General features: G+C 38.2%; 1 protein-coding gene and 1 pseudogene across 1 annotated transcript in view; one reads left to right on the forward strand and one right to left on the reverse strand.

Annotated features, from left to right (window-relative positions):
• The window catches only part of Bmpr1a (bone morphogenetic protein receptor, type IA), a gene marked incomplete in the record, with an annotated part of 123,742 nt that overhangs the window by 34,708 nt on the left and 68,175 nt on the right, over positions 1 to 20,859 (forward strand).
• Positions 4,290 to 5,010, reverse strand: LOC102011028 (annotated as a pseudogene).

Consider the following 20,859-nt stretch of genomic DNA (forward strand, 5'->3'; position numbering starts at 1 on the left):
GGGGAGGACACTTCAAGACTGCAGATTTCTTGTTCCTTATAAAATACATCATTCTGCCTATAGATTTCATTGGTCTTTACTATTTATAGTTGTAGAATTATTTGCTTTTCCAATTTCACTACTTGCTCTGTATTTCTCATTCTGAATTTTTAAACTTCACTTGTTTGTTTGATCTTTCATTGTTATGGACTGATTGATTCTTATTTTATTCAGTGAATTATAATCCATTACAGTGCTTATGTTTTTCTTATTCAAATTGTCCCTCATTTTGACAGTGAGAATCCTGTAATCTTGGTTCTGGAGTCCTTTGAATATTTTAAAGCATTACTTTACTTTATGACTTAGTAATGCCCCAGGCTCATTGTGGACCTTCTTCGTCCTATCCCTTGAATTACTGACAATTTTAATCCTGATTTCTTTTATTGGGCAGGGTTATATAGAACCCAAGGTCTGGATATTAGGTGTTCTTGATGATTATTGGGTGTCAGTGAATGTATCTCTAGGATGTAGATATCGTTTTATTAAATATTGGCATTTTAAAGCAGAGCCTGCCATGTGCCACAGAAATTTTTTCACCTTTATCCATTTCATATTTTATTATCATTTATTGTGTAACTTTCAATATCATCCTTTTTTAAACTGGTGGAACAGGAATGGACAGAGCTGAGTAATATTCAGAGAGAAAGTGTGAGTTTCATTTAAAAGGGATGATTCCAGAGTTGAGTTCTATCAGAATTCTGAATTTAATCTTCTAGCTCAGGAATTGGCAGGTTAAAAATGTTGGTGAGGTATAGTGACTGAGAAGGCAACCTTCTGTAGGGTTTCAAAGCTAACCCTGCATTTGGCTGAGTACTTTAGCAAGTTATTTTAATAGCTTTCCAGGCAGGTCTGCTGGAAAGTGTCTCATTTGAGTTCAGGAAGCACAAGGCAGCAGGGAGCTGCTGATGCCCCCAAGGGTTGTGCAGTCAACGGTGCTTGTGTCCTAGTGACTTGGTGCCTGCCCAAGTGAGGAGGTGTTTTATGAAGTTGGGAGAAAGATCTGACGAAGTGGAGGGGTACTAGGTAGAGGTGATGCATTTGTAGCACCGATGGGTCAGCACAGAGTTGACTGTATGAGAAGTCACCTGCTAGCCCAGACCCCACATTTATCATGTTTGCTGGGGTTAGGTATGGAGGACACTTGGCTGATAGTGCTGGAGGCTCTCTTGACTTTCTGCAGATAAACTGTCTGCTCTGGAATGTGTTTTATCCCCCAGGGTACCTTTATCTGTGCAGTGCACAGGTGAAGATGTACCATCATTTTATGTCCTGTAAATGAAGCAAAATGCCAGTTGATATGATGCTGAATTTAGAGTGCACACTGACTTCACAGTTGCTAAAATATTAATGTGTAAAGAGATGAGTGCTTTAGGGTTGAATTCTACTAAGAATCAGAAAAACGTAAAAACATACCACTGAGATATATAATAAAGTGTAAGTTAAATATATAACATGTATAATTGTATACACACACACACACACACACACACACTTGGAAATACTTTAATTTTAGAATAGTTTTAGGTTCAGAAGCAAAATGAAACAGTACAGAGTTCCCACACCCTTGGATTTACACTCATCCTTCGGCAGTCCGCGGCATATTGTTAGAACTGATGAACCTACATTGGCATATTATCATCTACCAAAAGACTTGTTAGTGAAGTAAAAATGCAGTTTACAGTACACTTCATTCTTGACAGTGTACATTCTCTGCTTTTGGATAAGTTAATGACATGTTAATGCGTTATGTGATAAGTTAATGCGCATGTCTTCTCTGTGCTCTGCCTAGTCATCCCTCCTTTCCCCAACCCTGACGACTACTGATTTTTTTTTCTTGTCTCAGTAGTTTTGCTAGTTCCAAAATGTCACCAAATTGCAATCATAATATGCAGACTTTCAGGCTGGCTTCTTTCATATAGAGATAGGTGTGTAAGTTTCCTCCATAAGAAGCTGTCAAACTGTCTTCAGAAGCAGCTTTGCAATTTTGCATTCCCTCTGACAGTGAATGAAAAATCCTTTTGCTCTACATCCTTGTCAACGTTTGGTGTGGTCAGTGTTCTGAGTTGCAGCTATTCTGGTGTGTAGTGGTATCTACTTTTAATTTCCCTGATGACTGTAATGGTGGGCTTCTTTTTCTGCGCTTATTTGTATCTGTATGTCTTCTTTGATGAGATGCCTATTAAGGCCTTGGTCTCATTTGTTAATTATGTTGTTTTCTTACTGAGCATTAAGAATTATTTGTGTATTTTACTTTTTATTTTTTGGTACTGGGAATCTAACTCAGGGCCTCGCACTTGCCAGGCAGGCGCTCTGCCACTGAGCTTGTTGTATTTTAGATAATACTCCTTTAGCAATGGTGTCTTTTGCAAACATTTTCTCCCTGTCCTTGGCTTATATTCTCATTTTCTTGACCATCTTTCACAGAGCAGCAGTTTGTAATTTTAATAAAGTGTAGCTTATAAATTATTTTTTTCATGAGTTATGCTTTCCCAACCTATATAATTTTTATTTCCTTTCCTTGGTGTAGTTGCATTAGCTAGGACTTTTGCAGTATGATGTTGATGTTCTTGATTTTAGTGGGAAGTCTTAATTCTCACCATTATGTTCGCTATAGTTTTTTGTAGTTGCTTTGTCTGAGGAAGTTTCCATCTACTGCTAGTTTCCTGAGAGTTTTTTTTATCCTGAATGAGTGTTGAATGCTGTCAAATCCTTCTTCCTTTCCCACACCCTACTACTTCCCACCCCTGCCTCTCCTTCCTCCCTGCCCATTCCCTTCACTCCTCCCCTTTTCCCTTTCCCTTTCCCTCCCTCCCTTCCATCTATCTCACTGATTTGTCCAGGCTGCTCTCCAGCTCATGGACCCAACTGATTTTTCTGCCTCATCCTCCCAAGTAGTTTGGATGTTAGTGTATACCAGCGCATCTGGCTTGTCAAATGCTTTTTCTGTATCTGTTGATGTGATCGTGTTGTTTTTCTATTTTAGCGGTGATGTGAAGGATTACATTGATTTTTGAATGTTGAGTCATTTTTGCACAATAGGAATAATTGTATATGACTTGGTGATGGTGTATAATAATTCTTTTTATAAATGGTTGTATTTGATCACCAAATACATTGTTGAGGATTTTTTTGTTTGTGTCTGTGAGAGATGCTGGCCTATAATTTTCTTGTTTTATCGTGTCTTGGTCTGATTCTGGTATTAGGGTAATGCTGGCCTTATGGAGTAAGTTAGGAAGTACTCTTTCTGCTTCTGTCTTCTGAAGGAGATTACAGAGGACTTGGTATAATTTCCTTCTTAAGTATTTGAGAGAACCCATCACTGACAGAGCCTACTTGGACACATTGATTCCTCTCTTGGAAGGCACTACTTATCCAAGTTGTTGAGGCTTGTTCAGATCACATGTATCTTGTGTGAGTTTGGCAGATAGGTTTTATCTTTCAGGGGTTTGCTGTAAGTCACCCAAGTGGCCAAGTTACCAAATTTGTGGGAAAAGAATTGTTGGAGAACATTTCTCCAAAATGCTTTGGACAAGAAGTATTTTAGATTTTGGATTTTCAAAAAATGTTTGAAATATTCACATTTATGTAATGAGAGATCTTAGAGATGAGATTCAATTCTAAATACAGAATGTATTTACCTTTCATTTGTACCTTATACACATTGTCTGAGGATAACTTACACAGTATTTTTAGTGTGCCTACATTTTGACCAGCAATTCAGGTCAGGCAAGGAATTTTGAACTGCGACACCATGTACCATTCAATAATTTTTGGATTTTGGAACATTTTGAATTTTAGGTTTTTGGATTAAGGATGAAGGCTGAATTTATTCTTTTATTATTCTTATAATAATGTACATATAGAGGAGATCTCTAATGGTGTCTCTACTTTTATTTCTGATACTAGTAATTTGTGTCATTGTTTTCTTAGCCTAATGGCTTATCAGTTTTTTTTTTTTTTTCCGGTACCGGGAACTGAACTCACGACCTTGCGCTTGCCAGGCACGTGCTGTGCCGCTGAGCTAAATCCCCAGCCCCAGTTTTGATTTTTTCAAGAAAGCTTTAGTTTTATTTTCTCTGTTGATTTACTATTTTCATTGTCATTAATTTCTGATTTTATTATTTCCTTCTGCTTACTTTGGATTTAATTTGCTCTTTTCTAGTTTCCTAAAGTAAAAGCTTAGATGACTAATTTTAGATTTTTCTTTTTTTAATTTATGCAATTCAGTGCTATAAATTTCTAAATACATTTGCTTCAGCTGACACATTTTGATAGTCACATGTTAATGATACCACAAATGAGGTAGTGTGTATGTGTTTTTTAAGAACAATAGACACCTTTATTACATGAGTTAAGCCAGGAGGAAGGACTTATTTGCCTTTCCAGGCCTTGATTTCCTCAGATAGAGCTCCAGCTCCTTGCCTTCTAGAACATAGCCATCTCCTTGGCCATACTGGCCCAGTCTTGGTGCAATGCAGGCAAGAAGCTTGCCCTGCTGGAACTGTTCCTCCAGAAGACTGCTGATTTTGGCATTTTTTTCCTTTCATCATACTTCTTTTGAATTTTTTTTTTATTTTTTTGTTTAAAATCTTTTCCTCCTCAGGAGTCAGCTTGGTCCCCTTCTTGCCATCCAGAGGTAGTGCATAGTGGGATTGGGTACGGTGTGCTGTCAGTGAGCACAGTGCAATTCTTCATCAGGGTCTTGGTGCAGACCAGCTTGTTATTGGATGCATTGTAGACAAGATCAGTGATCCTTGTTTTTTGAGTACAACATTCAGAGCCCCAGAAGTTTTCCACATCCAGCCTTGAGGTACAGTACGTCTATTCCCTCCTTGAACTGTGTGTACGTGGTGGCGGGGGACAATTTCAGTGTTGGCTGCAGGATGACCCAACTCACACTTCCACTTTTCGTGGTAGGGCTTTCTTTTGCCCCTACTTGTACTTGCTCCAGTTGTCCTAAGAGATGCCCATCACTTGGCACTGGCTGGGAAGAGCCCTGAAATTGTTTTTAAATTTTTCTTTGGCCATGTACTGTTTAAAATGGTTTTGTTTAATCACCAGGTAGTTTGGGATTTTCCAGCTATCTTTCTGTTACTGGTTCTGGTTTACCTGCATTATGGTCTGAAAGCAGACATTGGATGGTTTCTTTCAAGTTTATTGGGGTATGATTTTATGGTACCAGAATGTGGCCTGTCTTGATATGTGTTCCAAGGAAGATTGAGAACAATATATATTCTGTTCTTGGATGAGTATCAGTTCATTTTTTGTTGTTATAAAAAAATACCTGAGGCTGAGTACTTTATAGACAAAAGAGGTTGGTTATTTACCATTCTTTCTGGACTAAAATGGAAGCTTAATGTTTTGAGTTTCTCTAATGACTAGTGATTTTAAACATTTTTTCATGTACTCAGTGGTCATTTATACTTCTGACGAGTGTTTATACATTTCAGTTGCCTGTTTTTGATTGGGTCTTTAATTCAGGGGTATCTCAATTTTTTAGTTCTTTATATATTCTAGATATTAGTGCTCTGTCCAAGGAGTAGTTGGCAAAAATTTTTCCTATTTTGTAGGTTGTTTCTTCACCCTGTTGGTTACTTTGCTGTGCAGCTTTTCAGTTAGATATGGTAACTATTTGTTGATTCTTGGTGTTATTTCTTATACAGTTGGGGTTGTTGCCTATGCTTATCTCTTTAAGAGTTTTACCTATTTTATCTTCCAGAAGATTAAATGTTTGTTTTAATATTTAAATCTTTGCTCCTGTTTTTGAATTTTAGTTTATTACATATACTAAGAGATAATAGGTCTAGATTCAATTTTCTGCATGTGTATAGCCAGTTTTCCCAGCACCATTGATTAAAGGTGCTATCTTTCCTCTAGCATATATTTTGGACAAAGATTAGATGGCTGAATGTTCCTGAGGTTGTTTCTACATCCTGTATTTCATTCCATTGATGAATATGTTTATTTTTGTGCCAGTACCATGCTGTTTTTAATCACTATAACTTTGTAGTATAACTGAGATCTGGGATTGTAATGTCTCCTACTGTGCTGTTGTTGTGCAGGATTGCTTTTGTTATTCTGGGTCTCTTCTGGCTCTTTATGAGTTTTAGGATTGTTTTCTGTAGTTCTGTGAGGAATGCTGTTGATGTTTTGTTTGGGATTGCATTAAACTTAAATGTAAGTTTTGGGAGTGTGGCCATTTTGACAAGACTGTTTCTGTTTATCCAGGATTAGGGGATATCTATTTTCTAATGTCCTCTTGGAGCATTTGGAGCTTTTTCTAATTCTAATGGGTTCATCTTTAATTCTAATTCTAATGAGTTTACATTTATAAGTGATCTGTTGCTTTTCTCTAATAGCTTTTAAGATTCTGTCCTTGTATTGGACTTCTGGGATGTTAACTATGATGTGTCATGGAGAAGTTCTTTTTAAATTGTAGCTATTTGGGGTTCTGTATACTTTGCTTATCTGTATGTTAATTTTTTCCTCATGCTAGGAACATTTTCTTTATTGTTTCTGTAGACAGGTTTTTAAAATGGCATTTGTGCTGTCTTCCGATATTTCAGTAGTTCTAGTTAATCTTAGATAAGTCTTTGTATCATCTAGCAGCTGTTGGATCTGTTTTCCATGTTCTTTTGCTTTGTAGGTATGTCAGAGTAATTGATTACCTGGATCAGCCCTATCTTTTAGTTCTGACTCTGTGCTCACATTTGTCATTTTTGTTGCCTATACTTTCAATAGAATTTTTAATCTCCTACATTTCTCTTAAATACCTTTTCATGGACTCTTTGTTAAACTAGTATGTTTTGTATCGTTTTGTTTAGTTCAGCTAGCTTATTAATGTCTTACGTAAGCACGTTTGTTTAAGTCTTTCAGTTTAGTTGTATCATTTTTGAGCTAGCTGACCTCCTTATCTGCTTTTTGCCTCCTCTTTTATCATTTTGTGTATTTCATCTGTTTGGCCTTCAGTTTCTGCTCTGTTGTTACCCCCATGGATTCAATTTGGGAGGGTTGGGAATTTTGGAAGGCGTTTTGTTGCCTTGTTTTCTCATGTTTCTCTTTATTTCTTTTTGGGCAGATGGTCAAGGAGGTTGATTATAGTGGACAGGCTTTGTTGCTAGTATAGATATCTCGTTAATTAGTGTCTGCTTTCCAGTGATGCCCTCTTGGCATAGCTAACTACAGAACTTTGCCTCTGTCCTAAAACCTGACCACCTCTATTAATTCGGGGAGGACTGGCCCAGCATCCAGTTTTCTGTAAGTGAACCACAGTATTGTTGATGACACAAAGACAAATGAGATACTTGCAGATAGTAAAAACCAATTAATAACAACAACGATGCCACCCTGGGAATAGCAACAAAATCAGCAAAAATAATAGACTCAGAGACAAACTGGATACTATTAACAGACCACAGAAACCAATAAAAGCTACCACTGTACCACCTTAAACATTGAAAAGAGATCTGTAATTACAATACAGATACTAACACAAACCAAAATTGACATATAGTATCTACTAAATGCAACAATAGAAAAGAATTCAACAGTAAAAACATAGTCAACTAAATAGCTAAAGAGTAATAAAATTTAATCACAATACTAGTAAATGTGGAGACTGTAAAGAAGAAGAAAATGGAAGAAGTACAATTTGAAAAGTAAAGCAAAGGAAGGATAGGGAAGAAAAGTGAGATAAAAGATCCTTCCAACATCCCTGCCATGCTGCTGCTTCTGATGCTCATTCTTCTTCCTTGAATGTGCTTCCTTTCTTTTAGTATGCTTCGTGATTTTTTTATTCTCGATACTCATATACAGTATATTGCACTCAGTTAAAGGTGTGGGGAAAGGGAACCATTTCATAGTTCTGTGATTAGGTTTTTGTTCCTGGACACTAAGCTGAACCAGTTCTCAGTTTTCCCCTTCCTTGCACAGAACGTTTGAGTTGGGATATCTTCATTGTCCAAGGAGGGCAGTGGTGGTGAACCTACGGCACTGTGCTGCAGCAGGCTGATTGCTCTCATTGAAAGCTTACTCATGGTCTGGTGGATAGGGATGGGTGGAGTTGGTATTTCTCTTTCCCAGGGCAGGTAGGCTGCTTGTGGTGAAAGTTTCTCCCGACGGCAGCCTTATTAGGAACAGAGTGCTCTGGCATATTTCAAGATGGTCCTTTCCCCCTCCCTCTACTGGAAGCATGAGGATATTTTTGTTGATTATAATCCATGTCATCCTGTTCCTTCCCTGACTCCTGTGGAGTTTCATTTGTTTTATTTGTGGGCTTCAGCTTTGGTCACCTGTGAGCCTCTTCCAGGGAAGCGCTTGTCTTCTCTAATTTGGGTCTGAAACACTGCTGGTCTGCTGGTTCCTGGAGGGGCTGCTGGTCTGCTTTTTACTTGTTGAGTCTGGGTGGTGATTTCTGAGCAAGTTATATGCTGAACTAGAAACCCAAAGTTGATATGTTCTTTTTGAGGTGAACAAAGATGTATTTAAAATTAGCTAATTTTTTCTTTAATTTGTACCACTCTGAGATCTTATAATAGACATTTTAAAGCTTTTCCCTCAGCATGTGTTTTATACCAAGGTTGTTCTGTATTTGGTGTTGAATTACTGATTTAAGAGGCAGGAATTACTTTCAAAAGTATTTCTTGAATTTGCAACAAAAAGTCTGTCTTGTTTTTAGCAATAACTGTGGCTGCATGTTAAGGTACACAAATGTACATGCTTCTCCCCAACATGTTGATGAAATACTTCAAAACAAGCAAGACAGTTGAAATAGTTTTACCATGAACACCTGTGTATATCCGTCACATGCCTATTCATCTGTCATCTCTCTGAATTCATTAATGGAGCTTTTCCCCCTGTGATGGTTCTCACTGTGTTGCCCAGACTGGTCTAAAATCTCTGCACTCAAGAGCTCCCCCGTCATTGCTGGGATTTAGGCACACACCACTGTGTCTGGCTTTACTGTACTTTTTGTGTGTTCCAAAGTAAGTCACAGACATCTGTAGTTCCTGATGAATGCCTCAGCATGCATATCATTAATTATACCTCAATATGTATTTATTTCTTCAGAAAAGATAGAAATCCAATATAGTATTTTAAAAGCTGGTAAGTAAAATGAAAGAAACAGACATTCCTGGCGTTCTTGTTCCTTGAAATAACAAGAGAAATACCACTTTATAAAATATATCCCATTCTTATTTCTGTACTAATGAAATAAAAATTTATGTTTGCATAAAATCCTGTATATTGATGTACACAGCAGTTCTATTCATAGTAATCTCGAACTGGAAACAGCTCTTAAGTTCTGGAGTAGGCAAATGGTTAAAATGCTGGCATATAGATACTGTGGAATGCTACTCAGTATTAAAGGTAGCACACTCTGGGTGCTTGTGGCCATATTATCATCACAGTTCACCCCATCCTATGGGTTTTAGCAAGTGTCATGCATCTAGTGGCATGCATCTCCCATGATCGTGTCATAAGGAATGGTTTCAATTCTCTAAAACCCCTCCACTCATTCTGTTCATTTTCCCATGCCTCACCCCAGATAACCACATGCCTTTCTGCTGTTTCTCTTCTAAAATGTCACATAGTTGAAATTACAGTGATTTTTAAAATCATGAATTGGCCCCTGATCTTTCTGAAGGTGACTGGCTTTGTCTTTTGTATTGTTATGAACTCATAGATGTAAACATATTCATGTTCAACTTATTGCAAGTCTTAGACTTGTTCAAGTCCAGACTGTCCCATTTTTAGCCATTGGGAGAGTCTTGAGGTTTGTTCCTCAGTTCTTTTATGATGACTCAGATACGTTTCATTAGTTCCCTCCCTTCTACCTTTAAAAAAAGGGAGACATTCCAGGAGCATCTCCCATTTCTGCCACATACCTGGAATGTTTCCAAGAGACTTGTGGGCTGTTTTGTTTTTTGCCTTTGATTTTCAGTAGGAAATGGTATTTCAGATCCACTGTAGGGCTGTAGAGATGCTCAGATGTTCAAGACTATCAATTTAGGATTTGTTTCTAGGTCTTTTCACTGAGTGGTGCTGGCAGATATGAATTGGGAATCCTGGTTTTCAGGAATATTCCATAGCTATTTATTTCATCACATATTAATATCTAGTGTTCAAGTAATACTGCAGCTATAAAGGTGTTAGCTGTTTCCCACCCATTACCTTGCATAGTGTCTTCTCTGTATCACCTGGTCATATAGTCATTCGAGTGCATGCCATTACACAGCACGCACTTTCCCTTCCTTTCCCTTTAGTCTGTATGCAGGTGTGGGTGCTCACCTCCTCCTCAGCTCAGTGCCCTTCTCCTCAGAATGGTTCTGTGAAGCATGTTTTCAGTGGATTTGCTGCAAGGACTGATGGGAACATTGTTTCCTGACTTTTTGTATAATGATAATATGTGTATTGTTTGTACTTTAAAAATTAGTTTTCCTGGCTGTTAGATTCTTGGCTTTCATTTTATTTCCTTGAGTATTTTAATTTTTTTCAGGCTTGTGGAAAGTGTGTTGATAATGTAATTTTCTTTTCCTGATAAATTTCTTGATGTTTTTACCTACATGGCCAAATAGTATTTTTTTCTTTAAAAACTTGTAATTTTACTGCAGTGTATCTTGATGTTAATTCTTCTGATTCAAATATGTAATTTCTGGTCTTTTTTATTTTAATAAATTTTTCTTGAGTTATATCTTTCAGTATTTGCCATTTCTTTGCTTTGACTTTCTTCAAAATAAAATGTTGAAAAAAAACTTTATCAGTTTTCCTAGAATCTTTTTATTTCTGCTTTTCTTTATTTTTCAGGCTTAGTCTACTCCTCACTTTACATTTCTTTTAGACATTATCTGTTGTGTTTGTTCATTCTTGTGTTCCTTTGTTTTATTCTTCATTTCTATTTTTTTTTTTAGTGGTACTCGTGATTGAAGCCAGTGCCTTTGTAGTGAGCTACATCCCCAGCCATTTATTTTTTATTTTGAGACAGAATTTTGAAAGTCCCTGAGTTGTCCAGGCTGGTCTTAAACTTGTGACTCTTGGCCTCTCATAGTGCTAGAATTACAGGTGTGCCACCACGACTAACTTTAGCATTCTTTCTCCTAATTGTTCAATGAATTATGATCTGAGTTTCTCTAGTCTTGATGTTTTTAGGTTTTCTACACTATTCTTAATGTTGTTCACTTGTTTTCAAATAGTGGTTACAGTTTTTATCTTTCATGTGCCTGCTCCCTTTAGGTGTGCTTTAATTGTCTGGAGAAATGTGGCACACACCCCTTCCCCCTTGTTTGAGATTTGGACCTGAAACTTTTCATGGATCATTTTTGTTGGAGATTAGTTTTCCTGAATTGTTTGGAGGAGGTGACATGGTGATTCTAACTTCACAGGGCTTGGGGTGATGGTTAAGAAGGTGGTGGATTGCCTACCCACATCTGCTTGTTCTGTCACCGCCCCTCACTTTCACAGGGGCCCTTTCTTTGTGTCTATTGTGGCTTTGCTGCTTCAAGTTGTATTCACTGGACAGTTTTCCCTTTTGTCCTGGAAGGGAGGTCCTGTTAGTTGTTTTCAGAGTTTGTTCACATGACTGGACTAGTGCAGCCATGTGAACCTCCTGCTGTGTGGGCCTTTTGCTGTCATCAGCAGTCAGATTGGTCAGCCCTCCTCTCCCCAGTTTTGTCGGCATATTCCTACTTGCCCACTGTGCTTTCCAGGCTTGTGTAGGGATGTGGATCGGGCAAATCAGTCTTTATCCCACCAAGGTCTAAGAATCGCAGGGACCAGTTTTGTTTATGACTGGAGATTACAGTTCTGGCTGAGAGCTGGCTTAACAGTCCGTATAAGAAACTGTGATGCCTGGGTCCCTTGCTGCTCTGCCTCACCCTCATCCTCAAAGCCACAGCCAAATGCCCATTCGTGCTCATGACTTCCAGGTACTCATCCATAGCCTTTCCTTTCCAGGCATGTGAGACATGTAATTTCTTAGCCACTTGAAGTTAGGAGGGATCATGTGCTGGACTTTGCAGGGAAGTTGGGTTGCTTCTGGGTTGGCATACTGAAAGCCTGTGAAGATTCTCTGGTCTTTCCCTGGACAGGAAGTATGTAGCCAGGTGATTTATTTGGTACAGGACAAAGTGGTCAGCCTGGGTTCTTGAAGGACTGAAAATAGACCCTGCCTGATCATACTGGGCATATTACACGAGACAAAGTAAACGTTTGTTGAGAGGTTGGAATTTTGGTGTTATTGCACAGCTGTATACAGTTGCCATTAGCTACATGTGACTGTTAATCCCTTGAAATGTGGCTAGTTCTGGTTGAGATGTGTTGCAGGTTGAAAGTATGTACTGGACTTGGAAGTCTTATGTATGAAAAGAATGTGAAATATCTTCACAGCAGTTTTTATATTGATTACATATTGAAATAATATCTGAATCCACTGGGCCAACTAAAATACATGAAAATTAATTTCAGCTTTCTTTAGGTTTTTCCATGAGGCTGCTAGAAAATTTAAACATTCACACATACTGCTTGAGAGGTATTATATTCCTCTGGGGTAGCACTGATCTCAGCTTAGAGTGATTCATTACCCCTCCCTCATCTTTGCAAGAGTTGGGTATTTGCTTGTGTAGAGAAACTGAGTCAGTGGGACTGTAGATTTGGACAGAATATCAGAGATAAGTACACTGTAAACAGAAGAGGCAAAAGCCCACCTACTAGGTCAGGAGCTACAGTGCCTGCTTATGTTCTCTTCTGTGCTCCTTTTCACTTGTTTGCTGAAGGCCACCAGTTGCTGGGTTACACTCCACCTGTTAGGTTGAGGACTCTGCTAGGAAGCCACATGGCTCCCAGGAAGAGATCAGCAAGCCCTGGGTTGGAGGAGCTCTGTCTGCACCACAGTCCACTGCCCAGTTACCTGTAGGTGAAGCCTGCAGGCTTGCAAGCCCCGCCACACTGAGAATGTCCAGTCAGGGTTCACAAATTCCACAGAATTGGTTAAAAGGAGAATAAGAGTAGCAATGTATCTGTTTGGGTATTAAGTGGGTATGCAAGAAGGAAAAAATATGAGCGTGTCATTTTTGTGAGGAAATGCTTCACCAACACCCCCTTTCCCTCAATATCTTCTCATTTTTTTCACTGTGGTAAAATACACATACATATAGTTCACCATCTTAACTCTAGTACATTCTTAATGTTGCACAGCCCTAACCATCATCCATCTCCAGTAACTACCCCCATTCCAGTCCTGGCAACCAGCTTGTTTCTAAGAACGTCATGTAGTATCATATGGTACTTTTCCTTTGGTGACTGGCTTATTTCAGCTAGCATCTTGTCCTGAAGGGTTTGTCCACACTGTAGCGTAATGAAGCAGAATCCCCTTCCTTCACAGTGCTGTGTAATATACCACTGTATGTGTAGGCATGCACCACTCAAGTAGTATCTGCTCTGAGAAATTAATTGTTAGGTGATTTTGCCATTGTCCAAACATCATAAAGTACTTCCCCAAATCTGGGTGGCATAGGCAGTAACAATATGATCTCTTGGTGCATTCAAGACGCAGTAAACACAAAGCATGTGAGACTGCTGTTAGAATAACTTAGCATGCTGTTTCATAGTAAACTTTTTTATAAATAAAAAGAGCACATTCTAAACTAACAATTAAAAATGTAGTATAGTTTATACATAAACCAGTAACATACCATTATCAAGTATTATGTACTGTCCATAACTATGTGCTGCATTTTTTATATGACTGACAGCACAGTAGATTTCTTCACAGCACCATCACCACAAATACATGAGTAATGCATGTGCTACCAGCTATTACAAAAGCTAGAGCACCACTAAATGTAGGAATTTCTCAGGTTCATTTTGATCTGGTGAGAGCACTGTGGCATATGCAGCCAGTTATTGAGCAAAACATTGTTAGGCTGGGTGTAACTTGACTGTGTATACCATATTTTACTTATTTAACCATTGATAGACACTTGAGTTGGTTCCACATGCAGTTGTCATGAATAATGCTGCTATGAACATTGATACACAAATAAAAAAGTACTACAAATAATTGTATGCAAACAAATGGGATTCCTTAGATAAAATGGGCAGATTCCTAGAAACACAGAAGCCACTAGTGCTAAAGTGGCTTCTGTGCCACTTCTGTGCCTTGAAGAAGTAGAAAATCTGAATAGATCTATAATTTGTGTAAGGAGATCAAGTGAGTATCAGAAATCTCTGACAAAGAGAAATCCTGGACCTGTGGCTTCATTGGTGACTGCTGAACAGCAGAGCTAGTGCCCAGCCTCCTCACTTTTTTCCAAAGATGAAAGGGAATTTCCCATCTCAGCCCAAGAGGCCAGCAATACCTAAGTGAAAAGACCCTACCAAAAAACTAGACAAATATCCCTTATGAACATTGATTTTAAAATCCTCAATAAATGACTAGCAAACCTTTCCCTAGATCTTCAGATTCTTTTTCAGCTGAGTTATTATTTTGTTTTAAACTTTCCAAAGTGATTGGAAGGAAGAGTGTTACAAGTAATTTCCTGTAATGAGGGTAACAGTATAAGCAAAATAGTCATTTCTCTGTAGGTTTTGTTTTGCTTTTGAGATTGGGTCTCACTACATAGTCCAGGCGGGGCTTCAACTCACTGTATAGCTCAGGCTGGCCCTGCCTCGGCCTCCTTGAGTGCTGAGATTACAAATGTAGGTTACCACACCTGGCCTTCAAAAAGCATTCTTTAAAACTGAGTAACTTCGATAAATGTGGAAGTTGTTTTCCCATCTATTGAACAACAGTTATATATGCCAGAATCAAATTTTGAGTAATCTGATGTATTTGAATTTAAATCCTGTCTCTATCACTTGCTAGGTCTGTCTCACAGAAAAATTACTTACCCTCATTTAGATACAGACAGTAAAGTAGAATATAATTTTAAGAAGCCAGGATTTGCAGGAGGGGTTTGTTTATTGCTCTTTGACCAGGCCTCAGTTAGTTCTGGGACACATACCTAGCACCCAGTGAATATGTGGTGAATGGGAATGAAGAGTCTGTGTCTCACAGACTTGTTTTGAGGGTTAAATGTGAGAGTGTATGTAAAGCATTGGGCATCAAGTATGTAATGCTGACCACATACTAAGTAAACTCAATTTTTACCTGTTTATCTTGCCTTTTTGCTTCTGTGACTATCCTTACACATGTAATGAAGAGTTTGCTACTTTTTTAAACTTATTTTTTAAAGCTGCTTCCAGCTCTAAAGATCTCTGTATGTGTATTTAAAATAGTACTGTAGCTGAGTGTGGTGGTGCACACTTGTAATCCCAGCACTCAGGAGAGTGAGGCAGGAGGATTACTGCAAGTTCAAGGACAACCTGGACTACATAGTGAGACCCAGTTTATTTTTATTTTTATTTTTTATTTTAAAGAGTAAAAGAAGGATAACATAATAATAGGGGAGGCTTACTGAGACCCAGTTTAAATAAAGAAAACCAAAAAACAGTAAGCACCATGATGTTGGAGTGGAAAGCAACAGAGAAAGAGCTTCTCTTTGAGTTGCCATCCAGATGCTGGAATATGGCAATGAGAGGAAGACAAGAAAAAGGGAAGTGGGTCCCGTGGGCCCAGGAAGGATCTGAAGCATGAATTGAAGCCCACAGAGAGAGTAAAGAGAGAAATTTCAGCAAAGAAAAAGAGGTAGTGGGTGGTACCTTTTCCCTGAAATGGATGAGAGGAACAGTTCAAATTGCGGACACACGGTAACTGCTGGTGACCCTAGAGGCCTCCACAGAGAGATGCAGCAGTGGAGGGGAGCAAAAGATCTGAAGGAGTGCACTAGCTGGTGGTGAGTGCTGAGGGCTCAGTCATCTCACATGAGACAGTGATTGGCTGGGAGCCATCTTGGAGAGGGGCTGGCTGAGCTCAGCAACTGCTGGCTCCATCCAGTGGCTCCTAGCTAGGCTCAAGCCCATGGAAGGTGCACTGATGGCTGCAGACCAAGTCAATATGGTCCTTCCCAGAAGGTGCAGGCTTGGTGAGATTATCCACTACCCTGCCAAAAAGCTACTTCTGCTTACTGGGATGAATCAACGTGGATCAGGACTCTTGTCTCCACATGTTGTCTACCAGTGACAGCAGAGACATACCTGGAAGTACACTTTTTTTTTTCCCTCTCTTGTTTTCTGTAGTAGTTGTTTTATTTTTGTTTGTTTGTTTGTTTGTTTCTCCTTCACTGTTTGATCTTGATTTTGTATGAGTGAGTGTGGTTTCTAGCCTCTTTGTGGTTCTATTGTGTTCTTTTTATCTCTTCCTTCTCTCTTTCCCTCCAGTCTCCTGCATCAGTTTCCCAAAGTTAGCATGATCTCCTTTATCCTCCAGCCTTACTTCTAATCTCTTCCTCTTCTTCCACTTCTCTATTTTGTCCCTAACTCATTTTAAATTTTAATCCGTGAGGGCAAAATTGACTTATTAAGGACTTGTATACTTCATATAATCTTCTGTTTTGTTTTAGAGTTTGTCATATAACCACGAATCTAGTTCATACAGTTAAAGGTGGCAAATCAGTAGTTAGCTCAGTTTGTCATTTTCTAGGCTATGTTTGATGCTGTTGTCATGACTGATGGTAGCACTATAGCCAAAAGTGACATAATTGTTCTAAACAGCTGTTCTTCCTGGTATTCCAAGACTGGAATTGACTAAGAGACACAAAAAATGCTGTGGCACAGTGCCAAAGAACAAGGGGCTGGGCCAAACAGGCAGCACCTTCTCATCCCCAACAAATTGAAGAGGTAGGTTCTTGCAACAGACTCAAAACTCAAAACCAGCTACACCTGAAAGATATCTTAGAGAGGTAGTCATTTCCTAAGGGTTCTAAATACTAGCAATAAAGCAACTCACTATAGGCAATTTACAGTTCTCACCCAGGAATTAAACTAAAAAAGAAAATAAAATGAGAAGATACTTAAGGTGCAACCCCAGACATCTAGTTCACTAAAGGCAAACCCAGTGGGTGGTGAGGTAGGACAATCTGAAAGCCACCCATCTGTCCTCTCGAAAGAGCTAACAATAAAGCAATTGAATGATGCTCTGAAAAAAAGATCAATTAAATAATTGTTCAGATAACTGCAGAGATGGTGTCCACAATGAAAACTATGCTTAGGGACTCTAGAGCAGATACAGACAAAAAATAGAGGAGCTTAAGAAAATTATGGAAGCCATGAATGCTCAGGCATAGCAAAGAAATGGAATCCATAAGGTAGATTCAAGTAGATATCCAGGAGAATGAAAATTCCATTGAAAGTATCGGCAGCAGATTAAGCCAATTTGAGGACAGGATCTCAGACATAGAAGACAAACTTGCAGTTATTGATCATGAAAGATTTCTTAAAAATAGCAAGGACCATGAGAAATCAATACAGCAGTTGCTAGATGAGGCAAAGAAGAATAACTTAAGATTGATGGGTGTCAATGAAAAAGCAAGAGATAGCACAAATGATATTAAAAAGAAGTTTATAGGTGTCATGGCAGAAACATTCCCTGGCAGAGAAAAAGAATTTGACAAACACATAAATGAGGCATACAGGACTCCAATTAGCCACGGTAAAAAAAACTACAGCCAGGCATATCATAGTCAAGATTGCAGAAATTCAACACAAGGATAGAATCGTAAAAGCTTCTAGGGAAAAGAAGCAAATCACCTATAGAGGAAAGCCCCTCAGAATCACAGCTGACTTCTGAGCACAAACCCTCAAGTCAAGGAGAACTTGGAGTAAAGTACTTCAAGTTGTAAAGGAGAACAAACTTCAACTCAGATTGATGTACCCTGCAAAAGTATCTTTCAAAACTGATGGAAAAATAAGATACTTCCATGACAAAGGACATCCGAGTAAATTTATGACTGCCAAACCAGCACTCCAAAATGTTTTGAAGGACATTCTAGAAAGAGATAACAAGGACTACAACTCCATGAACCCCAACAGAAGGAATCTACCAGGTAAGGCAAACAATTAAACAGGGAGGGAAAAAAAGGAGGGGAGCCAGTAACAGGAAAATAACATGATAAGGCTAAGTCAATACACATCAGTTATAACCATCAACGTTAATGGTCACAGTTCATCAATCAAAAGACACAGACTGGCAGAATGGATCAAGCAAAATCCAACAATATGCTGCATACAAGGAATACATTTAATTCAAGGAAATTCATACACTGAAAATCAAAAGATGGAAAACAATATTCCATGCAATAGGAACCCAAAACAAAAGCAGGGGTGGGAACTATTCTATTCGCAGGCAAAGTGAATTTCAAGGCAAGACTAATTAAGAGAGATAAAGAAGGTCAGTACATCCTTGGAAAGGGAACAGTCCAAGAGGAAGAGATAACAGTCATAAATAATATATGCAACAAATACCAGTGCACCCAACTATATAAAACAAAAAAATATTAACAGGCATGAAAAATCAGATAAGCACTAATACAGTTATATTGGGGGAATCTCAATATTCCACTGTCACAGAAAGACAGATCAACTATACAAAAAGTCAACAATGAAATATTAGAATTGAACCAAACTTTTGAACAAATGGACTTAGTAGATGTCTACAGAGTATTCCACCCCACATCAAATACACATTCTTCTCAGGTGCACATGAGACAGTCTCCGAAATAGAATACATGCTAGCTCATAGAACATGCTTAAGTAAATGCAAAGGAATTAAAATTACCCCAACATATTATCAGACCATAGTGCAGTGAAATTGGAAATCAATGGCAAAGAAACCACAAGAACGTCAAAGACTCAGATCCACACAAAAAAGAATGAAAAGGGTAAAGTCACAATAGACCCTACAGAAATCCAAATCATATACACCTACTTTGAAAACTTATATTCTAAGATGGAAAATGCAGAATAAATGGACAGATTCCTAGATACATACAAATTATCAAAGCTGAATCAAGAAGATATAAAAGTCCTAAGTAAACCAATATCAATTAAAGAAATTGAAGATGTAATTAAAAACCTACCAACAAAGAAAAGCCCAGAGGGCTGGGGATTTAGCTCAGCGGCAAAGCGCCTGCCTGGCAAGCACAAAGTCGTGAGTTCGGTTCCTGGTACCGGAGAAAAACAAAAAAAAAAAAAAAACAAAAACAAAAAAAAAAAAAAAAAAAGAAAAGCCCAGACCCTGATGGATTCACTGCTGAATTCAAAAAAAATTTAGAGACCTAACACCACTACTTCTCAAACTCTTTAATGAAATTGAAAAGGAAGTAATACTCCCAAATTCATTGCTCGAAGCAAACATTAGATACCAGAACGAGAGAAGAACCCAACTAAGAAAGAGGACTACAGGCCGAACACCATGACCAAGTGGGATTCATCCCAGGGATGCAGGGATAGTTCAATGTATGTAAATTGATAACTGTAATATACTATATCAGCAGAGCCAAGGACAAAAATCTCAGTAGATGGAGAAAAAGCTTTTGACAAAGTCCAGCATCCATTCCTGATAAAAACCCTACAGAAAATTGAAATAGATGGTCTTTATCTCAATCTGATAAAAGCCATCTATGAAAAACCAACAGCGAACATCATACTAAATGGACAAAAACTGAAAGCTTTCTCTCTGAAATGAGGAACAAGACAAGGATATGCACTGTCTCCACTCTTACTCACATTAGTCCTGGAAACTTTAGCCAGAGAAATTAAACAAGAAAAAGAAATAAAAGGAATAACAATAGGAAAGGATGAAGTTAACATCATTATTATTATGATTTTATTATTATTATTATTTTTTGATGGTTCTGGGGATTGAACTCAGAACCTTGTGCATGCTGGGCAGGTGCTGTACCACTGAGCTATATCTCCAGACTCAAATTGCTATCATTCCTTGCAGATGATATGATAGTTATATAGAAGACCCCAAAAACTCCACTAAAAAACTGCTAGACTTAATAAGCAAATTCAATAGTGTAGCTGGATACAAAGTCAACACTCAAAAATCAGTAGCCTTCCTGTTCATGAATAGCAAACTCACTGAGAGAAATTAGGGAAACAACACCTTTCACAACAGCACCCCCAAAAATGAAATACCTAGGAATCAATCTAGTGAAGGATGTAAAAGACCTGTGTTGAAAACTACAGTAGTCTGAAAAAGGAGATTGAAGTGGATATCAGAAAATGGAAAGATATCCCTTGCCTTTGGGTAGGAAAAACGAATATAGTGAAAATGGCCATACTTTCAAAACTGTTACACAGATTTAATGCAATTCTGATCAAAATTCTAATAGTATGTGTCACAGAACTAGAGAAAACAATCCTAAAATTCATTTGGAACCAGAAGCGACCTAGAATAGCAAAGACAATTTTGGAGAACAGAGGCGAGGCAGCGGGCATCGCAATCCCTGACTTCAAATTATACTATAAAGCTACTGGTAAAAAAAACCAGCATGATACTGGGGGAAAAAAACCAAAAAACAAAATAGACCTGAAGATCATTGGAACAGATTAGAAAATGCAGAAACAACCCCAGACATACTCAGCCACTTTATCTTTAACAAAGTTACCAAACACATTCAGTGGAGGAAAGATAGCGTCTTTAATAAATGGTGCTGGAAAAACTGGCTCTGCACATAGTGAGTATTAAAATTGGACCCATATCTTTCACGATGCACTAAACTAAATTCAAAATGAGTCTAAGATCTAAATATTAAAACAGAAACATTACATCTGCTGGAAGATAGAATAGGTAAAACTCTTGAAGACATTGGTGTAGGCAAAGACTTTTATGAATAAAACCCCAGTTGCACAGAAACTATCACAAAGAATCAACAACTA

The sequence above is a fragment of the Chinchilla lanigera genome, unplaced genomic scaffold (genome assembly GCF_000276665.1).
Source record: "Chinchilla lanigera isolate Chin_1 unplaced genomic scaffold, ChiLan1.0 scaffold00109, whole genome shotgun sequence".
NCBI lineage: Eukaryota > Metazoa > Chordata > Mammalia > Rodentia > Chinchillidae > Chinchilla > Chinchilla lanigera.